Here is a 23,180-nt window from a genome sequence, read left to right on the forward strand (position 1 = left end):
AGGTGGTGGACCCGCGTGAGGAGAAGCTAGCTAGCTTGTAGTAATTGCATGCTGGTTTGATAGTACTTGCATCGGATAGGATGGATCCATCGTTGATACCAGCAGAGTAGATAGTTCATATAATATAATCGGAGGCTTTAATTCGTCTATTTAGTTTTTGTATGATCCATATTTTAGTGTAGGGCGTGCTGGATAGGCTGTAACCCTGTTGTTGCTGCTCCACCCTGAAGCTTGTTTTGATCTCATGAATTATGAAGCGCTTTGTCTTTGTCTGGTATAGACAGTATTATACTATATGCAACCTTTAGTACTACTAGTAGCCAATGATGGGTACGAGTAGCTATTTAAAGTGACATACACAAGGATCGATCGATTTAGTAGTTACGCTTAGCGATGGAGCTCTTGACCACAACGATAGCACTCGATGCATCAGGCGAAGCATCACAGTGCCCCGAATACCTCAAGAAGACGTCGTCGTGTATTACGTGACCAGCGGTCTGTGGTTCGTCGACTTTAAGAAGGCGATGAACAGTGACGTGCCCGCTACAGTCCCCAAGCGTCAGAACGCGACATTCGGTGAGGCGTGCGGCGCTGCGTGAGTGCTTCACCGGCGACCCCGCGGTGTTCAAGCACCACCTGCGCATAGATTAGAGCATCTCCAACCGTTGGCCCCTCAGGAGGGACTAAAAATCGCCCCCTGAGAGGCACCGGCGCTAACCTGCGCGCTGGGGGCATGATGCCCCCCAGTCGCCGCGCCCATGTTTTTTTGAAAAATGTAAACACGGCTCAAAAACGGCGCAAATTCGTTGCAAACGTCGGCGAGTTCGTTCAAACTTAAACATATTTTACAAAAAAAAGAAAAAAACTACTAGGGGCCGCCACTCGCCGTCTCCATCGCCGCTCCTCGCGGTCCGCCTCGCCGCTCCTCGCAGTTCTACATGCCGAGTAGGCTGTAGAACCGCGTGTAGTCGCCGCCGCCGCCGTCGTCGTCGTCGTCGTCGTCGTCATCGTCATTGTCGTCGTCGTCGCCTCCTCCGCCGCCGCCGTCCCTGCTGCATCCCTCCCCCGGTTGGCGCGCCGGGTTGGACGGTCCGGGGGCGGCCTCCTCGTCGTCGGCGAGAGGAGGAAAAGGGAGAAGTGGGCGCGTCGGAGGTGTAGTGTGCGTGCGTATCTCCGGCGCGCTGGTCCTCGGCTTATATAGGCGGAAGCGCCGCGCGGTAGGCTGGTCGGCGCGTTACGCGTGGCGGGAGACGTGGCGGCCGAGGGGACGCGCGTCGCCCGGACTTCACTGCGCCGCCCGTGAGGCATCAATGGAGGCTGACCGGCGCGGCAGCGCGCGCAGCTTTGGCATTGATTTGCCGCGGGAAACGAGGCGATGAGGACGACGAAGCGGCGAGAGGGGAGCCGAGTCGCTGACGCGGCTGGCCCACGGCGCTTTCGCGCCATAAAAGATTCGCCCGGCGCCCCCGAGCGAACCCCAGCGCGCCGGGTTCGGGTTGGGTCCACCGGCGCCAATTTCGGCCCGAGCCGGCGAAAAATGGGCCCCTGGGGGCGCGACTGGGCCAATTTTTTGGCGCCGGCGACCGAAAAGTCGCCTGGGGGGCCTTATTGGGGGCGCTGCTGGAGATGCTCTTAAAGCCTCGACCAGGACATGAAGCGTTGCCGCATGGTATTTAGGGAGATGAACAAGCCATATTCAGGGTTTTTTTAAGAAAAGGAGGATGACCCCCGACCTCTGCATCTGGGCGATGCATACGGCCATTTTATTAATTATTTTCACAAAATCAATACAACGGTAAGGCTAAAGCCGCCGTCTAAGCAACAAACTTTCGCTACAGCTATCCAGTTGATGAAGGGGCACAGATAGCCTGGACCGAATACCAAATAGACATCGCTGCCAAGCCTAACATCTAAGACCTGAGACCCCAACCTAGCCACTTGCCTGGTCTGGGGCACACACTGGTCCGGCGTGCTCTCAGAGGACGCCGTCGCCAACTGCCACCGCTCCATCTTCAGAATTGTACTGATGCATCAACCTTACTCGTTCCAGCTATCGTCGACGCCACTACGACGCCCAACGGCACCTCCTCCCTGCGCGCAAACAACTGAACACGTCGCGTTCGCCACTGATACACCTCAGCGCCATGCTGCCAAGTATCACCAGCAGACACAACTTGAAGTCCATGGAGGATCTGTCGTGCGTAGCACCTGCCGACAAGGCATGACCAAGCGTAGCACCTGTCGGTCAGGCATGACTTGACATCTCCACCGAAGCTCCGTGCAAGACGAAGCCGCTCCACCTCCTGCCTCTGACTTTCAGCGCTGCTCCACAAACAATGCTCCCAAGAGATAAACGACACCGCAGTGCCGTCATCGTCCAATCTGGAACACCAGATCCTAGGGTTTCCCCCGGAGCACCACGAGTGGGTCGACAGTAGTTACACGACGGTGCCTTCATCAAGGTAACGACGTAGAACGCCGCCATCGCCTACCGTCGGCTCGATTTTCACCGACAACCATGTCTCCCCAACTCGCAGCCGGGACTAGATGATGGATCTCGAGATCCAACCACCAAGCTTCTGGCTTGGCCACCGCCGATGAAGAAGATGACCACCACCACTGGCTACACCAGCCAGAACAGATCTGCCATGGGTGCCGCCAAGCAGTCCGCCAGACCCTCGACGCCCCCGCCGATCTAAAGCCTGATGACATGCCGCCGAAGACCGCATCGCGCCGCCGCCCGATCCTGGCCAGCCGCCGCAGCAGCCGCCCGTGGCTCGAGGCAGGGCTGACCGCCGCCGCCGTCGAAGCCAACGCCGTCGCTTCTAGATCGGCCGCACCTCCACGCATGTTGGGGTCCCGCCACCCCTGAGACGCGGGAGGGAGGAAGAGCCCCCGTCACCGCCATCGGCCTCCGGGCGCAAGCCAGCGGCGTCCTTCGGCGGCGGCGGGAGGAGGGGATGAGGATGGGCTAGAGATGAACAAGCCATATTCAAGTGGTCGACCGGCATGAGGAGGAGCAAAGCTATGTTATGCATGCCCTATGCTCGTATAAACGGCTTAGATCGATTATTTTCGACGAAGACAGTATACTGGATATAATAAGCACAAGTTATGTCTGTGTTGACTAATCATTCTCTTTTAGTTCTGGAGTTTCCCTATATGTGCACGATATTCATTGTTTCCACTTTGTTCCCTTCCGTGACAACTAGTACAAAATCTTTCGGTCACAACATACTTAGTTCATTGTTCTCACTTCGTTCGTATTCCCCACAACTAGTGCAAAATCTTTCGGTGAAAACATACTTAGTCCATTGTTCTCACTTCATTCCTGTTCCCCTACTACTAGTACAAAATCTTTCGGCGCATCACAAGTGATTGTGATAGATCTTATACAAATACTCCTGAGTAATGCTACATCAGCGGAGGGTTTATTACGGAAGTTCACAGACTGGTTGACGTGGACCACTAGAATTAAAGATCACAGGAGGAAGGGACCGCAACCCCTGAAAATTAGGGGGCAGAGAACTTAATTTTGCAAATTTTTGTAGGTAGCTTTAAAACTTAACTTAGAAGGGAGCCCTGTAAAACGTCCATAGTTGTCCGTGAGTCTAGCATTATTCAATACTCCTAGACCAGGACAACTAAACATTGGGTTTTATTTTCGTGCTTGTATGCACGCATGACATATACTATTCCCTCCGGATAATCTAGTATGCATTGTATTTTAGGACGGCTAAAAAATATAAAATTGGATATCATACACTGAATTTGTCTTAACTATGAGTTTTCTCTCTTTAACTGTTTAACACTTTTCTTCTTACTAATAAAAGATAACTTTCAGTATATAGAGGGAACGTTCACTCACTAGACGTTAGACTCAACATACTTGTGGCCTTTCCACTGCATGCATCTGTTTGGTATAAAAGAGGTTTTTGCTAAAGCACATGTAAATGTGCGCTGAATAGACCCATAGAAAAAATAGCAAGAGGGAAATTCTTTTGCACACAAAACCATCCGCTCAATTCACGATTTGTTTTCATAGATTGTGTTTAACATTGAGGTCTTCTCAACTACTCTCTCCGTACAGAAATATAAGAGCGTTTAGACCACTACTTTAGTGATCTAAACACTCTTATATATCTTTACAGAGGGAGTAGATATCACCTGGGTATCTTCAGACAAACTATTTTGGACAAAAAAGTTGCCACCCGATGATAAATGAATGCTGAAATTGCCATTTTGTCGGTAGCAAAGTGGCCACTTGGGTACAATACCATGGCCATTCCATTACTCACTAGGTGGCTTCATGTAAGGTGGATTTTTCTTCCCGTTGAAACATAGACATATCTTCTCTGATATAGAGCTCTCATTGAGATAAATTAAGCCGTGAGGATGAATCCTAAATCGAATATAATGTCTGGGAGTTAACACAATTTCAAGTTTTGAAAGTAACTTTTGTTGAATTGATGTCATTGGTTTTTTTCTGGTTCTCACATACATGCATGGTTGCATGTCAGTTGTTGCGCTGGGACTCCCATTGAGGGAACGCCGGCCGCTGCTTCCAGGCTCTAGATGCCTTGTCCCGCACAAAACTCTGCGGCTAGAGACTAGAGCTCCTAGGCACAGCTTTGCTCGGCTGTGCCCTTTGGAGGCGGCGATGGAGGAGGGAGAGGTGGATGGAGTGACCAGGCTGGCAGCAGCTTTGTTTTCACTCCCGGTTGCACACGGGGGCGACAGGGAGGGGATAGCTGGGGCGAACACCTTTCCATAGAACAAAGCCTATTTTCAAGATATTGTATGTTTTTGTGTCCTGCTCCAACTGTATTGTGTATTGCCTATAGTTACAAATACATGACACGGTAGAATGTGTGCAGCCCCCCCCCCCCCCCCCCACCAACTTGAAGTCACAATAAAAGTTCATTTTTATTTCCTCCAAAGAAAGAGAAGGCGACTAGCTGCTGCCCTCCGACGGTTCCCCTCAGCCGGCGACTTCGGTAATCGGTGGTGAGGTGGGTCGCCAAATCCACGCGTGTGGATCATTTTTAGACTCTCATAGTTTAGATTTTTTGGTTGTTCATCGTCGTGGCTTCTTCTGCGGCAATGGTGGTACTGAATAAAGATTCTTTATATCCTACTCCGATGAGGCGATTGGTCCTATGGATGGGGATGGATTTGAAAACTAGTCTGTTCAAGCAAGGATGGCGTGGCCGCGAAGGCATCCTCATGGTGGACATGTGTCCTCGGGCTCCACCATTGCAGCGGTGTTTGCTCCTGCGCCGACATGGAGCTTGGGAGCTAGTCCAGGAACGGATGTAGAATGTGGTCTGCATAGGCGGCATCTGGAAGATGGTGTATCGTGTGCTAGGTTCGTGGTTCATGGATGACAAGTATGATTTTCTCCACTGACGACTTAGTCGTGTGGGGGTGCCAGATCTGGAGTTTGATGGTGTGTCCAGGGCTTTGTCCGTGTCTGATTTGTTCAACGGTAATGGTTTCGCCTTTGGCGAGCCACCTAGGAGGTCCGCAAAGCCACATAGTAGCGATGGAGCCGCGTCAAACTCGGTGTGAAGGTGATCCACTATTAAATTATTTTTGGTGGCTGATGTAGTGGTGCCAGAGGCAGGTGATAGACGTCTGCGTCAAGCTCAGAGGATTCTTTCATCTTGTTTGTAATATTACCTCTTGGTTGGTGTTCCTTTGTGCAAAGGCTGGCGTTCTGTTATCTTTTACGTTTTGTCAGGTCGGTAAGTATTAGACTTGTACTATGATCTTTATGATGTAAATGACACACGTATACCATGAAAAAAAATCTTTTAAGTCACAATACGGGCTCAAAATATTAAGATTGGGTTGATCAGAAAAATATTTGTTGTGAAAGATATTTTGCTCAGAATTTAGTTTTGTAAAATTTGTCCAGCACATTAAGGTAGTTGTTATGAAAGTTGTTACCAAAACGACATGCACCGTAGGTAACGAAAAGATTGACACGTATGGCAAACTAATTAATCAATGCCGACCATTCCTTGAGCGGAAAAGTCTATCGCACATAGTACATACGTAGACGGTAGACATAAACGTCTCGCCAGCGGTACGTCTTCAGCAAAACGTTCGATCGATCGGGAGCTACATACGCACGTTCATTAACCCTAGCAGACCGCCGGCCGACCGCAGACATGGGGGCAGTCGCGTCCTCCCTAAAGTTCCTCGGCGAAGTCTTTGAGGTCATCGACCATGCGGACAAAGGCGGCTGCGGAGACCAGTTCATTGCGGCGATAACCGAGTGCTACCCCAGGGAGATCGAGGGGCGCCGGGACGACGCGGGCCGCGCCAGGCGCGTCGTTGACAAAGAGGCGTGCGCCAGGGCGGAGGCGGCGCTGCGCAAGTGCGTCGCCGGCTGCAGCAACCGCGAGTGGTTCGACCACCAGTTCATCGCCCGCATGGAGCACCTCGCCCGCAAGGACCTCAGCCTCGAAGAGGGTTTCAAGAAGACGTCGCCAGAGCATGAGGATTCAGGACAAGGCAGATGTGCTTGATTAATCCGTGTAGTCCCAGCTACGCATGGATGCTTCAACTATACAGATTAGATTGTTAATGGCGGGCAGAGCTAGGAAATTTTGTTTCGCAATTTAGATCTCTTTCTTTAGTTTGTTGTTGAGTTTCTACTTGCAATAACTGTCGCCGGTGGTTGTGATCAACAAATCAAGAACCGTTGGTCGATTAGCCCCAGCCAGAGAGGACAAGGCCGTCCGGACGTATGCGCAGTCGAATAACAGGTCGTGAATCTACGAGTAAATTGCAAAAAACCAGGACGCGGCTAATCTGCACCACATTTGTGGACCCTAAATCAAAAAACCAACATGTTTCTTTTTTTTTTTGCATAAACCCGCCGGTATTGCGTTGACAGTTTGCAAAAAACACTAATGAGTCAATAAGAGCTGTTTGACGCAAAAACTGACGAGTGGGTACCACCGGTCAGGCTGACGTGGTACCAAATTCTCCCACCGTTTGTTTAGCCGGTGAAATGACAGGTAGGCCCCACCTGTCATCTTCTTTGCTTCTGTCTCCTCTTATGCATTTTATCAAGCAGTTTGTGGGCGTACAGCCAGCCGCCGCCATTGTGCCCAAGCCCCGACACGGCTGTTGCGTGCGCCATGGCCGTCGCCCAGGTTACCCACGCCGAGCTGCAGCACGCCATGCCCTGACGCCGCCTGACGCGCGTCGAGTCAAACGCCCGAGCTGCGCCCCGCCATGGCCGTCGCCGACGTCGCACACGCCCGAGCTGCAACCTCCCAATGACAGTTGTCGTGCCCTCCCACAGCACACGCGCTGCTGCCGTCCCGAGCTGGAGCATGCTGCTCGCGCGCGCCAAATGCACTGGAGAGTGCTCGTCGCGCGCACGCACGAAGCTCCAGGCTCGCGCAAACAGCTGCCGTCGTCACCGCTGCGGCCAACGGCCATCCCCGTGATAGCCACCTTGTTCAGAAGCCCCGCCTACTCGCGCTTGACCTCGTCGTAGAATTAATGGCCGCGGGAAGCCCACAAGCTGACGCTCACATCCTTTCTTTCCCGACCATGTCCGTCGGCCACCGGCCCAGATCTCCGGCCATGGCAAACCCCGCATCCTCCCGGCGACTCCCTCGCTTCCCTGCGGCGCCTATGAAGATGCGCGCGACCACGCTCCGGATTCGCACCCCGGGTTTCCCCTCATCTTCCATCTGTCTCCACGTGAGCCCGTGCTCTGTCTGTCAGTCGCCGCTGCATGGACGACGCCCCCGTGCCCCTCCCTACCTAGCCTCCATGCCCAAGGTGAGCTCCAGTGCTATTTCCCCTTCTCGCCGAGCCCCTAGCGCCGAACACCGTCGCGCACCGCTGCTGCTCGTCGGCGAGCTCGGTGGTGCTCTGGCCGCCCGAGGATCTCGCCGTAGTGGTGCTGCAGCCGCCCCGAACGCCGTGGCCTCCACCTCGCGGTGTCCAAGCAAGTGGACGCGAGCGCAGGAGGGTGGCCGACGGAGTCGCCCGCCACCAAAGGAGACCACGCCGGGGTACATCTCGCCGGATTTGTTGCGTCGATGGGAAGAAGATCTAGCTGACAGGGCGCACGTCCAACTAACGTTTTGAGCAAACGGCGTTAATTTGTGTTGCAATCATCACATAAAGCGGGCCCTCCTTGTCAGATTCGGTGTCAGAGAGAGCTTAGTCGTGCGATCAGTGTTTTTTGAAAAAAAATACTGAATACCGGATGTTTTTTGAAAAAAAAACGAAACGTGGTGGTTTTCTGAATTAGGGTCCACAAATGTGGTGGTTTTTTACAATTTGATATACTACCATAAGATAGCTAGTGTTGTTGATTTCATCGAGGCGTAGCTAATTAAGCTTGACCCCAATCTGATAGGATTCTTTCATCGTTTAAAAGCACCATATAGTTAACCATAAGATTACATTTATACATTATAAATAACTGCTACACATGTCCATGCGTTGCAATGAGAAAAAACCCTGGACTGTAAGTTTTCTTGGTGTGTCGGTGATGAGCGCCAACGGGTTGAGCGAGACGAGATTCTGGCCAGTAGCACAGGATTTGTCGGACAACCTAGTGTGTAGTCCATATATGATTCCGCGCTTGGCGAGCATGACGACTCAATCAAGAGTAAGAAGGAGACCACGGTGATCTCGCCACTCACTTTGACCGGCTCCACTCTTCAAGTTCATTGGTCAATGCTATCATCGATTGTGGGTAACCCGTGAGAACCTCAGCCATCTCATTTAGTCTTTCACCACATACCACAACGTCAAAATTTAAGTATTGTGGAGATATGGGGCCACGAAAGCTTTTCCTGACAACATGGCAGTATGGTGCTCACGGAGAGAGACGTGGGGGGGGGGGGGGGGGGGGGGAGTACCGGTGCATAAGATTACATAATGGCGCACCACTGGTAATGCCACTTAGTAATGGCGCACCACATAGGAGTGCGCCAATAGTAACAATTTTTTTTCAAGTTTTTTTATTTTTTTTATTTTTTTCTTAATCTCGGGTCACTATGGCGTAATCTCAGGTCAAATCGCACTCCGTGGTCAAACTTCCCAAAAGGTCACCCATCCTCACACTACTCCAGCCCAAGCACGCTTAACTTTAGAGTTCTATCCAACCCCTGCACGAGCTCACTTAACAGGCACTTGTTAATATATCTAGCATATCAATCCTATTAAACCTTGTTGATGTTTAGTACTTTGTTCATGTTCACGAGTGTGATGAAATTTTGAAAAAATATTTCAAACTTCTGTTCATATTACGTATCATATTTTTAAAAAAAATCCCGAAAAAAATTCGAAACTATTTTTTTCTGTTACTAGTGGCGCACCTAGCAAACGATGCGCCACTAGTAAGTTTGAATTTTTTTGAATTTTTTTGCCTCCGGATCTTAAAAGCCCTGTAACATTTTTTCTGTTAGGTTTTTGAGGATTTTGAAAATGTTTAATGGGGTTCCCCCAGTGAAATTTGGATGTAACTTTTCAAGTAGATGGTTTTTCATATAAAAAACTTTTTAATCCGAGTTTGTATGCAAAAGTTATGCCCATTTTACAAATTTCAGAGAGATTTTACAAATAAAGTCGAAATTCATATTTGTAAATTTTCCCAACAACTAGACCACATATCTCATGGAAAACTTATTTTCTTATATTTTTTTAACATTTTCATCATTTTCTTTTATTTTTTTAACTGAAAAGACGGTCCAGGTGGGGTGCATTCGGGGGAATTTTGGGTCAAAATTAGTAATGGTGCACCGTTGGTGTGGTGCGCCATTACTAGTTAAACTAGAAATGGCGCACCACACCCACGGTGCGCCATTACTAACTTTGAAAAAATAAAAAAATAGGAAAAAATTATTAGTAATGGCGCACCACACCCACGGTGCGCCATTACTAACTTTGAAAAAAAAAAATATGTTAGTAGTGGCGTACTGAGTATGTGGTGCGCCATTACTAGTTTTGTAAAAAAATTTATTACTAATGGCGCATCGTGTATGTGGCGCGGTATTAGTATTATATAGTGCGCCATTGCTACATACTAATGGCGCACCACACATGTGATACGACATTACCGTTCATTTCATTTATAGCCGTTTTTCTAGTAGTGTGTAAACTTCATAATGGGGTGATGTGAGGAGAGGGGGCACACGCACGCGCGCGCACACACATAGACTACCGGTTGGATGCTATTCACGTGGGATGAGGCGGTGATGCATGGCACATGCATGCATGGATAAGCATGCCAACGAGGCTGCCGGAAAGCACCACGACGAAGTCTTCTCCTCTCGTGTTCCTGTGTCCGCTCGCGACCAGCGGTCATGGCCGCTTGAGCGCGCACACCGGACTCTGCTCCGGCTGCCGTCGCCTAGCTATGCCGCTCGGGCCCCATGCTGCATCCCTCCATCATCACCATCATTGCATACGCAACACCCCTCCTCCCTTCCCAAATTAGACCGAGCTCCTTCTCGAGGCCATGACTGCAAGCAATGCAACACGGGTACTTTGTGCAACAAGGCATCTGTGGCAAAAAATTGCAACACGAGCTCTGTTGCAAAATATATTCTTAAAAATAGTATGTGACCTCTATTGCAAAAAAGCTAAAATATATTCTGCAAGAAGACCTTTGTTATAATTTTTTTTGCAACACAACATTTGTTCAAATATTTCCGTAACAAGACTTGTGTTGGAGATGGATTCTCGCAACACGACTTCTGTTGCAAAAGTGACGAGACGCTTAACCACAAGATTACGTCAGATTGTACGTCTCGTAGACCGGCGGATCTTTTAGAAAGATCCCCGGCCGACGCGTAGCACGCCTTTTTTTAACGGAAATGTGAAACGTTAACGCCCACACGTGTGGGCATTGACCATCTCGACCACACGCATCCATCACCGTCCAGTACTATATGCACGAACCTTGGCACAATTTCGCTGATTTTTTGTGCCACATAGGACAAGGCGTGTGTGTGGTGTGTGACATAGTTCCCCACACATCTGTTTTACCACACGTAGGGGCCGGTGCGTGAGCGTTTAGCAGTTCACCCACACACCAGTTTTCAGTCACGCACAAGGACTGGTGTGTGGGCATTTACCATCTCGCCCACACGCCCGTCCCCTCTCCCACACCCAAGCTGCTAGTTGCCATGTGTTTTTGCAGCGCACATGGCAACTGCCCCTAGTGTGCTTTATAAGCAGGTGGCAACTCTGTTTTTTTACCCGAGTTGCCATGTGTTTTTACAGGGTACATGGCAGCTGCCTAGTGTGCACGTAAGCAGATGACAACTCTCTTTTACCGAGTTGCCATGTGTTTTTGCATGGTACATGGCAACTGCCCCAACGTGCACGTACATGGCAACTGCACTTACGTGCACGTAAGCAGATGGCAACTCTTTCCTTTTACATGGCAACTGCCCTAGCATGCTTATGAGCACATGGCAACTCTCTCAACTGCCTAGTGTTTGTATGTGGCAACTCCTAAAGTTATGAAATCATGGTAACTACATTAGATCAGACCATACATGGCAACTGATGTTGAGCAACCATGGCAACTGCAGTTGTCCGACATGGCAACCGTAGTTCAGCGACATGGCAACTGCAGTTAAACGAACATGAACGAGGGTCTGAACCATGGCAACTGCGGGCGTGCGGTGGGCGTCACGCGTCGCGTGCGGGGCCAGAAGGGTACGAGGCCTGACATACGGGCGTGTGGGCGTCATCAACTTCGCCCACACGCACGCGTGTGAGAGGGTTCGGGAGGGGAAAAAATATGTGTGGGCATTAGTTGTTTTGCCCACACGTAGGTGTGTGGGCTGGTTGCTGTCCATACCACACGAGGCGTGTGGCACAACTACCCGATACACCACACGTGTGGCAGTTATCGGAACCCTTTTTTAATCTGGTTAATGCATAGTTAGCTAGCCCATTTTCTGGCCTATAATTTCCTTTTTAATCTGCCCGTAGATATAGCCTAGCACAAGTTACGGGATGTATGAGATAGGGAAACAAAGAAGGAAGTCATGGGATCGATGCAGGTTGCAACGTATACTTACGTAACGTGACATGCATGGATACTATATTTGACGGTGCGATCGATACGGAGCGTGATCGAAGCTGATACGTACGGTGACGGCTTTGGAATATCAACAAACCTAAGCCGATCCTCGGTAGCTATTTAAAGCAACATAGCGACTGATCGATTGCGTTGCTAATTAACCCTAGCTAGCTTAGCTAAGGTCAATAGGTCATGGGGATGTGGAAGTCATTGGTCGAATCGTTGTTCCATAAAACAGCCGAAGAAACAGCGTATCGTATGACTCCGCTTGTACTACCAAGGAGCGCTGCCGTCTCCGACGAGAAGGCCGTCGTGCATCACGTCACCAACGGCGGATGCTTCGACGACTTCGCCAAGTCGATGGGCGAGTGCCACCCGAGCCCCCCCGACGTCGATCGTGCAGCGGGGCGAGCACGTCGTCGTCAACGCTAAGGCCTGTCTCGAGGCCACGGCGGCGCTGCGCAAGTGCTTCGCCCGCAACCCGGCCATGTTCAAGCACATGTACCTCCGCGTCATGGACGAGTGCCTCGATCAGGATCTCAAGCCGTCGCCCGAGCAGGTAAACGAAGAAGAACGCGACGGGTTCAGGTGGTGGACTGGCATGACCAGAAGCTGAACTATGCTAATTCTATGCATGCATGGCTACTCATCATCATCGATCTTGTGTCCTCTTGCAGTCCTCCTATACTAGATTATTACACCGATTAGCTAGCGGTGGATGTAGTATATATTGGATATAAAATACACACAGCTTAGTTTGGGATTGAATTTCCTCCTTTTGCCTTTAAGTTCTAGATAGAGATTTTTTTTTGCGTGGTAGTTACTGAGTTTGTGCTATAGCGAGTCTACTCACTGTTGTCGCGAAGTAGCTAGCATTCGATGAACTCTTGATCTAGTCCCTCCGCGGCAGGTTTGTACAGGCAATCAGGCCACCACTTGGCGTGCCACTACTCGCGGCGCCTAATTGCAATAAACCAGGATTGTAGCGATGGTTAAATTTTGTAGTTCTGGTGCATGCTTACAATTAGGTCGGTAGGAGAAGTTGATGACCAGCCACCACGGCACGAAGTCGTTAACCAGTACTACCTCCGCTCCTTAATATAAATCTTTCAAGAGACAGGGCCGGTCTTGAGATTTTAGGGGCCCGGAGCGAAATTTTGGCCCCACAATATAAACCCTAGTATGCAAACCAATATTATATTACTACAAAGGGAGACGGTGGATAGATTCTTAGCCTGGAGGAGAGTGGGTGGAGGCATCACCGCAAGAGGAGCTGCCCGCCTCAATTGGTCGTTGAGGGACATGTGATCATAAGTTGCCGGCAAATATGTCGTGCCACTACCTATCCAACCTGGATGAGATACCTCATTGAGAACTGTCCCAAGCTCGAGGCCGACATAGAACGGCAGTAATTTACGCTCCAACCCCTGTCTCAGACAAATGCAAAAAAGGCATTTCCAAAATTGATGTCCGGGACATCTGTTCCACATGGATGCGACCAAAATCCTGGTTGACCCCATCTAACCAAAAACGAAATTGATATGTGCCCGGTGTGCAGCCGATACAGAATCTACACAGTGAGTTCCAAACGGGCTGATGGGAACCGTCGGCTGAATATCGTGTGAAAAACGTCGGCTTCCTATCAATGCTCAACCAAAAAAGGCCGAATGAACAAACTAGATGAGGACCAGGCATCATGATTGATGATGAAAAAAATCTAGAAATTAAGTCTTTGCCTACTTTAACTTACCTTTATTTCTCGAACAATGTGTGCTTGGAGAATCCAATATACCCCCTACGAACAGCCACTAACCCATATCCCAAACAAATTGCTTTGTTTTTCAGATTAAAAAGTTGCTTTGCTTCCGGAACAAATTATATCTCTTCTAATCTTTCACCGCCGGAGATAAAAATTCAACAAAGGCATCACGCACTCAGTATACCCCAACAAACATGGAGGAAAACAAGTTTTAAGATTGACCTACAGGGCTACGCCGCGACCTCGAATCTGGTCATCGCAGACCAAGCGGCCAGCGATATTAGTGATCGTAGGCATGTAGCAATGTGGATGTGGGGTTGGAGGTCGCTGATCAGGCGTCTACAGATGACCAGAGACAAAACCAAACAATACTGCATATACAAGAGATCAAGAATGGAAGGGGATCTCTGAGTTTATTTATTTATTGATCTGGAATAGAAGGGGATCTCTGATACTATCGCCGTCCTGGTTTATTGGTCCCCGTTGTATTTCGTGCCAAATTTTGACCATAGATTGAGCTAACAAAATGTTCATGTATGTCACCAAAAATTATATCAATGAAAACTATATTCACATACGAATCCAAGGTTATAATTTTTGTTGACATATAATAACATTTTGTTAGTTAAATCTTTGGTCAATATTTGACACAAACTACAAAGAGGACCTACAAACCAGGACGGAGGTAGTATGTGATATGGGTATCTCGTTGAGCACCCGGTATACTTCATCAGTACGGTGCTGCGGGACGCAAGGGCGCGGTACCCAATGCCTCAAAAACTGCTCCTCGCACTGTTGGTAGCCTCGCGCAAGCTGCGGCACTACTTTCAAGGCCATCCCATCAAGGTCGTCTCGGCCTACCCCCTGGAAAGGGTACTCAGGAGCCCCAATTCAGCAGGGAGGGTTGCCGAATGGAACATCGAACTGCAAGCATTCCAGTTGGAATTCAGCACTACCAGGGTCATTAAAGGGGTTGCGCTCGCAGATTTCGTGGCTGAATGGATAGAGGCGCCAGGGCTCAAAATGGGCGAGGACCGGTCGCTCTCCCCGGGGAGCGAAGCGCCGGACGGTTGGGTGATGTACTTCGACGGAGCATTCGCGTGGCAGGGCGCAGGGGCTGGTGCAGTGCTCATATCCCTCACTCAGGACAAGCTTTACTATGCCGTGCAGCTCTGTTTCTAGCATGGGGAGAAGGTTTCCAACAACATAGCAGAGTACGAGGGCCTGATAGCGGGCTTGAGGGCAGCCATCGCCTCGGGAGTAAAATGAATCACCGCCAAGGGCGACTCGCAACTCCTCGTCAACTTCTCCAACAAAGTGTACGCTCCAAAGGATGAGCACATGGAAGCGTACCTCGCGAAGGTCTGCAAGATGGAGAAACAGTTTTGGGGGTTGGAGTTGCAGCATGTGCCTCGCGGTACCAATCAAGAGGCTGACGACATCGCCAAGAGGGCATCCATGCGGCTGTCTCAGGAGCCTGGCGTCTTTGAGGAGCGACTCTTCAAACCCTCGGCGACACCGTCGTTATCAAGCACAGCGCAGCCTAGGGAGAAACTCCCTCGGCCACCTGCCTCGGGAGCCCCAACCTGCGGCCCGGCCTTAGGAGCATGCCTGCTCCTGGCGTTAGAGCCTCAGGAAGGATGCTGGTGGCAGAATTCAAGGACTACTTGGCGCAAGGGACTCTGCCGGAGAAGGAGGAGGACGTGGAGCGCGTGGCACGGCAGGCCACGACCTACATCATCAAGGATGGGGAGCTCTACCGGAGGCGACCAAATGACGTGTCCCTGCGTTGCATCCCCAGAGAGCAAGGGAAGGAGCTGTTGGCGGACATACACGGTGGAGACTGTGGGCACCACTCATCCTCGCGAACCCTCGTTGGCAAAGTGTTTCGCAGCGGGTTCTACTGGCCCACGGCGCTCAGCGACGCCGTTCAGCTGGTGAAGGCTTGTGAAGCCTCCCAATTCCACGCCAAGCAGATCCATCAGTCGACGGGGACACTACAGACCATACCCCTCTCATGGTCGTTCACAGTTTGGGGGCTGGACATTTTGGGCCCGTTCCCTCGGGCGCCAGGGGGCCACCGCTACCTGTACATCATCGTGGACAAGTTCACCAAGTGGGCCGAGGTGGAAGCTGTCCGCACCATACCCGGGAGCTCAGCAGTCAAGTTCATCAAGGGCCTTGTGAGCCGATTTGGGGTGCCTAACCACATTATCACCGACAAAGATTCGCAGTTCATCAGCAATCTCTTCAAAACATACTGTGCTAACCTTGGAACGCAGATCTGCTACGCCTCGGTGGCACACCTCCGGAGCAACGGCCAGGCCGAGCGAGCCAACGCGGAGGTCCTGAGGGGCCTCAAACCAGGACCTTCAAGAAGAAGCTGGAGGCCAGCAGCAAGGGCTGGTACGACGAGCTCCAATCCACGTTGTGGTCTATCCGCACGACCGTGACCAAGCCAACTGGAGAGACCCCGTTCTTCCTGGTCTACGGAGCTGAGGCCGTTCTCCCTCACGAGGTCAGGCGTCGTACGCACGGGTCCTGGCGTTCGACGAGGCGTAGCAGGACACCATGCGGGGGACGAATCTCGTGTTGGGGGAGGAACGCCGCCGAGAAGCCGTTCTACCAGCGGTAAGGTACCAACAGGCGTTGCGGCGATACCACTGCCGCAACATCCGTCCCAGGACTCTTGAGGTAGGGGACCTCGTGCTCGGACGGGTTCTCTCCAGGGAGGGGCTGCAGAAGCTCTCTCCCATGTGGGAGGGCCCATTCAAGGTTGTTCATGTTTCCAGGCCCGGCTCCGCGCGCTTGGAGACCCAGGAGGGGGTGCCCGTCCAGAACGCGTGGAACATTCAACATTTCCGAAGATTTTACCCTTGAGCAAGGCCCGGTGCCTGTGAAGAAGGTGAATGCCCGTGAAGTTGTTGTGTTTTGGAAAAGGCCCGGTGCCTGTGAAGAAGGCGAATGCCTGTGAAGTTGCTGTGTTTTTGAAAAGGTCCGGTGCCTGTGAAGAAGGCGAATGCTTGTGAAGTTGCTGCGTTTTGGAAAAGGGCCGGTGCCTGTGAAGAAGGCGAATGCCTGTGAACCTCGCCGCCCGTGACACTCTCACCTAATAATGAGTGGGGCTGTACACACCCCGGAGTCTCCGGAGTGCCGCCCCGGGCCTCGGGGGCTCCCGCCCACGCCCAGTGGCAGCACTTAACTCCACGTTGGTGAGAAGACATCGAAGACTAGATTAGGTGCCGGAAGCGGCTTTTTCATTTGCTTTCTGCAGTTGGTTTGTTCGCTCCTATTTGAAGTTTTATTGAAGCTATTACCGTCTCTAGCTCGTGTCCTTTTTGTCCTTTTCACTCGTTCGTCTCGTTTTCTCCCGCAAGTCTCGTGAGGGAGGTACGCGGGCACCCTCGCGAGTGTTTTTCTGCCCCGGTGGTTTGAAACTTCCCTATCCAAATCCGTTGTGGGAGCACACCTCCCAGTCCGTGCCACATGGGCGTCGCGACACGACCACAAGACCTGGGTTGGTCGTCCCCGCTGCCAAGGCTGGAAACTACCCCCACTGACTAACCCTTGCAGGACATAAGACGCACGATGAGGCCCCAGCCTGAGGATGCGAAGGCCACGACGAGCTTCCCCGAGCTAAGTAGTTTCCACACATGAGCACGTGGACTGAAAGCATAGTGCAGAAATAGCAGGAACAACGCGATAATTAAATAGCAACAGTTCAACACGCCCCCGTGGGGCCCCAGACTACCTTCTTTTTGTGCAGGTAAGAAAGAAAAGCAAAATGGGTGCGACTTGCCCGGCCCCGACTCACGGCAAGGGCCCGTACTGCCTCCGGAGCTCAGCTGGACTCCATCTCCCGCTTCACCGGGGCGCAGCGGCGGACCGACCCACTGCCTTCTCCCAGGCGGGCGCGACGGCGCGGGGGCTGGTCACGACCACCGCTGGAGGAGCTGTTGTCTGAAGGAGAGTCACCAAAGCTTGGCGGGCCTCGGGCACCGCTGCCCACGCGCCTGCCACCACCTTCATCCTGATCAACGCCGGGGCTGGACGCACGGCCGCGGTCATCATCTTCGGGGCAGCACCCAGCGCGGCGACCGTCTTCCCCGAACAACCTCACGTAGAGGGTGGCATCACCGTCAAACTTGAAGTGCAGGGTGCTCCGTCAGTTCAGACCGCGCACACGGGCGAACGTTTGCCAGCCGCGGGTCAAGGCCACCTCCCCAGCGGCGGAGACCTCCAACGCGGCCCAGGAGGCCTTGCTGCAGCACCCATCAGCCTGAAGCCATAGGCCGCCTGGAGCACCAGCCGGAAGTTCACCTGCAAAGAAGCGGGGGAACTGGAGCCAGGTGCTGGTCGGGTCCTCTGACCACATGGCAAACTCCAGCAGCACCTCCGCCGAGCGGGAACACGACCTGGGGGGTCGCACAGCTGCAGCGTACTTCCCATCGGCAGCCGGCCGCCCACCGCCATGCAGAGGACTGCCTCCTCGACCACGGGAAGCCGCCGCGGAGGCCGTAGGATACTTGCGGGGGCGGCCCCGGCCACGCTTGGTTGGGGAAGAACCAGGCCCTTCCTGACGAGCTTTTCCCTTCTCCACGGCCGAGAACCTCTTCGGCGGGGCCATGGGGATGGCGAGGGCGAGGAAGAAGAAGAAGGAGAGTAGCAGGAAGGGATGGACTGCAAGGGCTCGCGCTGTTCTGTACATATAGCCGGAGGAGGCCAACCGTCGGCCTCCACGATCACAGGTAATGATGACCCGTTTTTGCATGCAGGGACTTGTCAAGTCGTGCGGTTGCCGAGGCGTCATGGGGAAGCGGGGACACCCACGTCCAATCAACCGCCATGCGGCGCCCAAGGCCGCAGGCTATTGGGGCCCGCGGCGCTTCACACTTGCCCCTTCGCTTCTCTGCCAAGCCAAGTCCAGGCGCGCCTTGGGCCCGGGGGCTACTGTCGGCGTTCTGGGAACGGGGGTACCCAGACTTACCTGCCTGCGGCCTACGGCGTGGCTCAAGGAGTGGCCCAGTACGGCCCATCTTCATCGACACATGCTCAAGACCCTCACGAGGGGCCAAGCCTCGCGGGGCGGATGACAGGAAGCTTTCTCAGGCACAGCCTCGTCAGGCTGGCTCGCGAGGAGGCGGAGAGATCAAGGCGGGGTACCTCACGAGGTACCCATGCCGCAAGCCATGACGATCGAAGCCAGGCGGGCATCGGCCTGCGCAGAGTCCTTGTTTCCTCTTTGGTGCAAAGGGGGTAAGCTCAGGCCAAGGCATCAAGCAAAGGTTACCATTCCGGTGCAACAAGATCAAGACCAGCAGAACGGCAGGATGGAGGTCATCGTGGAGCCCAAGTCGGCGTCATCATCAGAGCCTTTGGCAGACGAGGACCAACTTTAGTCAGGATAAGTGTACTAGATGTTCCCCTTCAAAATGGCCATTTGTTGGCGCCCTTCCCGCTCAATATTTGGGAAGAGGACTAGGGCCTCGCTCTATAAATAGGGCTAGCCACCACGGTAGAAAGGGATCCGGACTGAATCCTTCCCAAGAGGCATCACCTCCACAAGAACTCCTCCCCTCGCGAGGCAGTTTTTCCTTTGTATTGTTCATCAGCACGCCACAAACTAGAGTAGGATATTACACCACAATGATGGCCCGAACTAGTATAAACCTCGTGTCCTTATACGGAGCTGGGGACCGCGCAGGAGAGTGAACCGGGTCATGCATGGGTGGTGGCCCCGATCCGTCGCGGTCTTGCGTGGAGGATGCGCCGGGGGTTCCGCATGCCCGGCAACCCTGGAACGTCGTTGTCTTGCATGGAGGGTGCACCGGGGTTCCGCAAGCCCGGCAACCCCGGCACGTCGTCGCCGTCCTCGCGGAAGTCGTCGCCGGTGAGTAGTGCACCGGGGCTACACATGAACGGCAGCCCCGACACATCGTCGTCTTCAACGAGATGAGATGGAGCCGACGGCCAACCTCGACTCCGGCCGTCCGGCCGCAGCTCCAATCACCGCCATCGAGAGAAAAGAGATGGGATGTGAGGGGTAGACTAGTTATGGTTCTCACCTTTAGAGAAGATGATCGGCATGATGTGATCTCCGTTAGCGGCTCCGGTGAGCCAAGTCCGGCTGCGTACGGAGTCTCGGCCGCCTGCACGAGCTCCCCGTATGGCCGCGCGCTCGTCGGGAGTCCCGACCTGGACTCCTCCTCGTCTGGATGGATGTGTGCTCCGTGTGATGGATCGATCTCCCGGGTGCTTCGCGCGTGGGTTCTCGGCTAGATCCCTGAGCTCTCCTGATGGATGTGTGCGTGAGTCTCTCTGTTAGAGTTGTGTTAAATACTATTGTACAAGTTAGGTTACAGTTGGATTTGGAGTCGTATGGTGTGTAGGCAGGATATGGAGTCGTGTCCAAGTAGGACACTTGTATCCTAGGCCTCTCTTATATAGCGCGGGGAGACACACGATGTAGCCTATGCCAACGTAATAGCACGGATACGCGGGGGAGCCGGCGGCATGTGCTGGCGCCCCGGCGGCCGGTGTGCGGTATTGTAGCGGTGTCATGGGAAGGAGCGCCCGTAGTCATTGCCCCGGGGATGTAGCCATATCGGTGAACCTCGTTAACAAATCTCGGTGTCGTGCTAGTGTGATTGCTTGGTCCCCGGTAGATCGACGGAGTGCCTCGGATTTATTTTAACAAGTGATATCATGAGCAAAGTTCGAGAATGTTGCGGCTGTTGATCTAGAGGATGAAATTGATGTCAAAATTGCAAGGAGCCGACGAAGATTTATGATCGCGGAAGCTAGCGATCGGATGGAGCATCTTCGGCAGAAGCTTCATCGGTGATCTGCGGCTGGTTAGGACGATGACTTATCGGGTGTGTTGCAAATTGATGGCACGGGAATCGAAGCAATCGGAATCAACTTGTGTGGCGGCGGCGGCGTGTTCTGTGCAATGGCTTGGCCAGATCGGATTATCCAATCGAGACGTGTGCAAGCGGCGGCGGCGTAAGGCTGGTCACAATGGGCAAGAACATAAGCTAGTAACTTACACACTTGCCTAGACTATATTACTATCTTCATAGTGGGTAGGAACATCTATGTAGTGTCATGCAACGCTGTATTTATTAGGTTATAGACTCATTGTTTCTTGGAGTGTGTGATGTTCCGGTAACTTAGCTAGTTAGCGCAAGCACCTCTTTCTTCATTAAATATGTGCCACATAAGCAAAGTTGTATTGAAGTGTGTGATGTTACTCCTAAGTTCCTCCCCACTGTGACCAGCCTAAATGTGGAACAGCGGTGCTGCAAGGCGAACGCCACGCGGAGCTGGTGCGACGCGGTGACGCATGTGGAGAGGCCTGCTGGCCCGTGGCCCAGATGGGGATTTGCGGGGGCAGCCCAGGAAGCAGGCGGGCCTGGCTGATCCGGTGCGTAAGGCTAAAAGCAGACAGAGGCTGCTGGCTGCGTGCGCGTTGCTGTAGAAGGCAAAGGGCATGGATGCAACGAGATTTTGTTTGTGAAAAATAATGCACGTGCGTAAGGCAGGAGGAAATCAATCAGCGAACGAAACTAATCATATGGATATTTTTCATCTGGTAGCAGTGACGTTGGCTGAGAAAACAAATCAACTTCAAGAATTGGAGTTTGTGCCAAGAGAAGCACCACCACGTATGGACCAAAGGATATTGTCTCGTGGTTGGATTTTACGGTAGGAGTGGAGTAGCTCGGTCGGCATAACAGTGATGTTTGACGGTGTTGCAAAAGCCCATACAGCTAAGATGGAAATTATATGATGGATAACAATTCGCGGGAGATGATTTAAGAGCCTGAGAGCGTCAAGTTATGCACGGAGAAGTGCGTGTTGGAGCTAATCTTGACATGTGTGCACTTGCATGTGTGCGTATCATGTTAGTGGTCTAGAGATTGGCTGGATCATTGAGTTTGTTAGCTTCTAGAGTGAATCACGAAGTTAGTTAGTTGAGATATGGCTGAGTGAGTCGGTCAAGTTTGTTAGTACGTGCATGTAGCCAGGGGCGGAGCTCCCGGTAGGGCGAGGTTGGGCGCTCGCCCTACCTTGATTTTTGGCGATTCCGTTTTACCTATACGTACATACAGCCTGATCGAGCGCTAAAAAATAAAACCGCTTAAAAATCACCGTGAAACCTTTTTGGGCCGCGATAGAAGTTGGCACCCACCTGGACAACTTATTGGGCCGTACCAACCATGCCATGCTCCCTGGTGGACACGAACCCTACCGGAGCGGCGCACGTTCGCAGCAGCCAGAGCGGTGAGCGCGCATGTGAGGCCAAATACCAGCAGAGTGCACGGGGACATGGTCGCCTATTCGCATTTCCGGCGGCAAGCAAGAGCGCGCTGCGCGCGCGAGGCATGCGGCCAGAAGGAGATGACGAATAGGAAGGAAAAAGGCTAGCAAAGGCAAAGGATAGGGGTAATCTTGTTTCAAAATTTTATAGTGTCATTTTTTTCAGATAATGATTTGATAATCTACAACTACAGTGCTGTGATTAGTGGCATTTTTTTGGTGATGAATAAAGCTTATTGCTTCAATTGTTTTCTTTATAAACCTGACCGAATGGATGTTAAATTTGGTTATGAAGTTTACTTCAAACTGAGGTATGACAATTGAGGAAAAAAAATGTAGTCACGGTGTAGTCATTTTGGTTTTGCATCAAAAAAAGAATTTATGCTCAAGAGTTCGCCCCACCTCAAAAAAAATTCGTCCTCCGCCATTGCATGTAGCTGATGGAGGTTGCATGCAGCCGCATTGGTGGAGTAGTTGGCCACGTCCTGGACGTGGGCGTTGGAAGCGGATCAGGGTGTTTGGCCTGGCCGTGTTAACTGGTGTATTTACACTTTGCGTGTGAAGTAATAGAAAGCTAAGGCCGTGAGGGCTGAGAAAAAGATGTAGCCACGGCTGACCAAGAGGAAGGTGTCTCTTGGCAAAGCTATTGCCTCCTTCTTCCTTGGTCCATGCGTGTGTGTGTGTGTTTCCTAAGAGTTTCTTCCATGGTGTGTGTTTGAGAGAAACCACAAGAGAGAGAGAGAGAGAGAGAGAGAGAGAGAGAGAGAGAGAGAGAGAGCTGTGAGACGCAGCTCGAGGTAGAAGGAGAAGCGGCGTCGCGGGAAGGCGGTGCCAACAGTGCGGGCAGTCACGACGCAAGGTGGAGCATGGTTGCAGTCGGATTTTTTTCGGCTGGGTTGGACTGGACAGTCTGATGGATCGACGGGGATGTAGGCATATCGGTGAACCTCGTTAACAAATCTCGGTGTCGTGCTTGTGTGATTGCTTGGTCCTTAGATCGACGGAGCGCCTCGGATT

This window comes from Triticum aestivum, chromosome 7B, assembly GCF_018294505.1.
Source record: "Triticum aestivum cultivar Chinese Spring chromosome 7B, IWGSC CS RefSeq v2.1, whole genome shotgun sequence".
Classification (NCBI taxonomy): Eukaryota; Viridiplantae; Streptophyta; class Magnoliopsida; order Poales; family Poaceae; genus Triticum; species Triticum aestivum.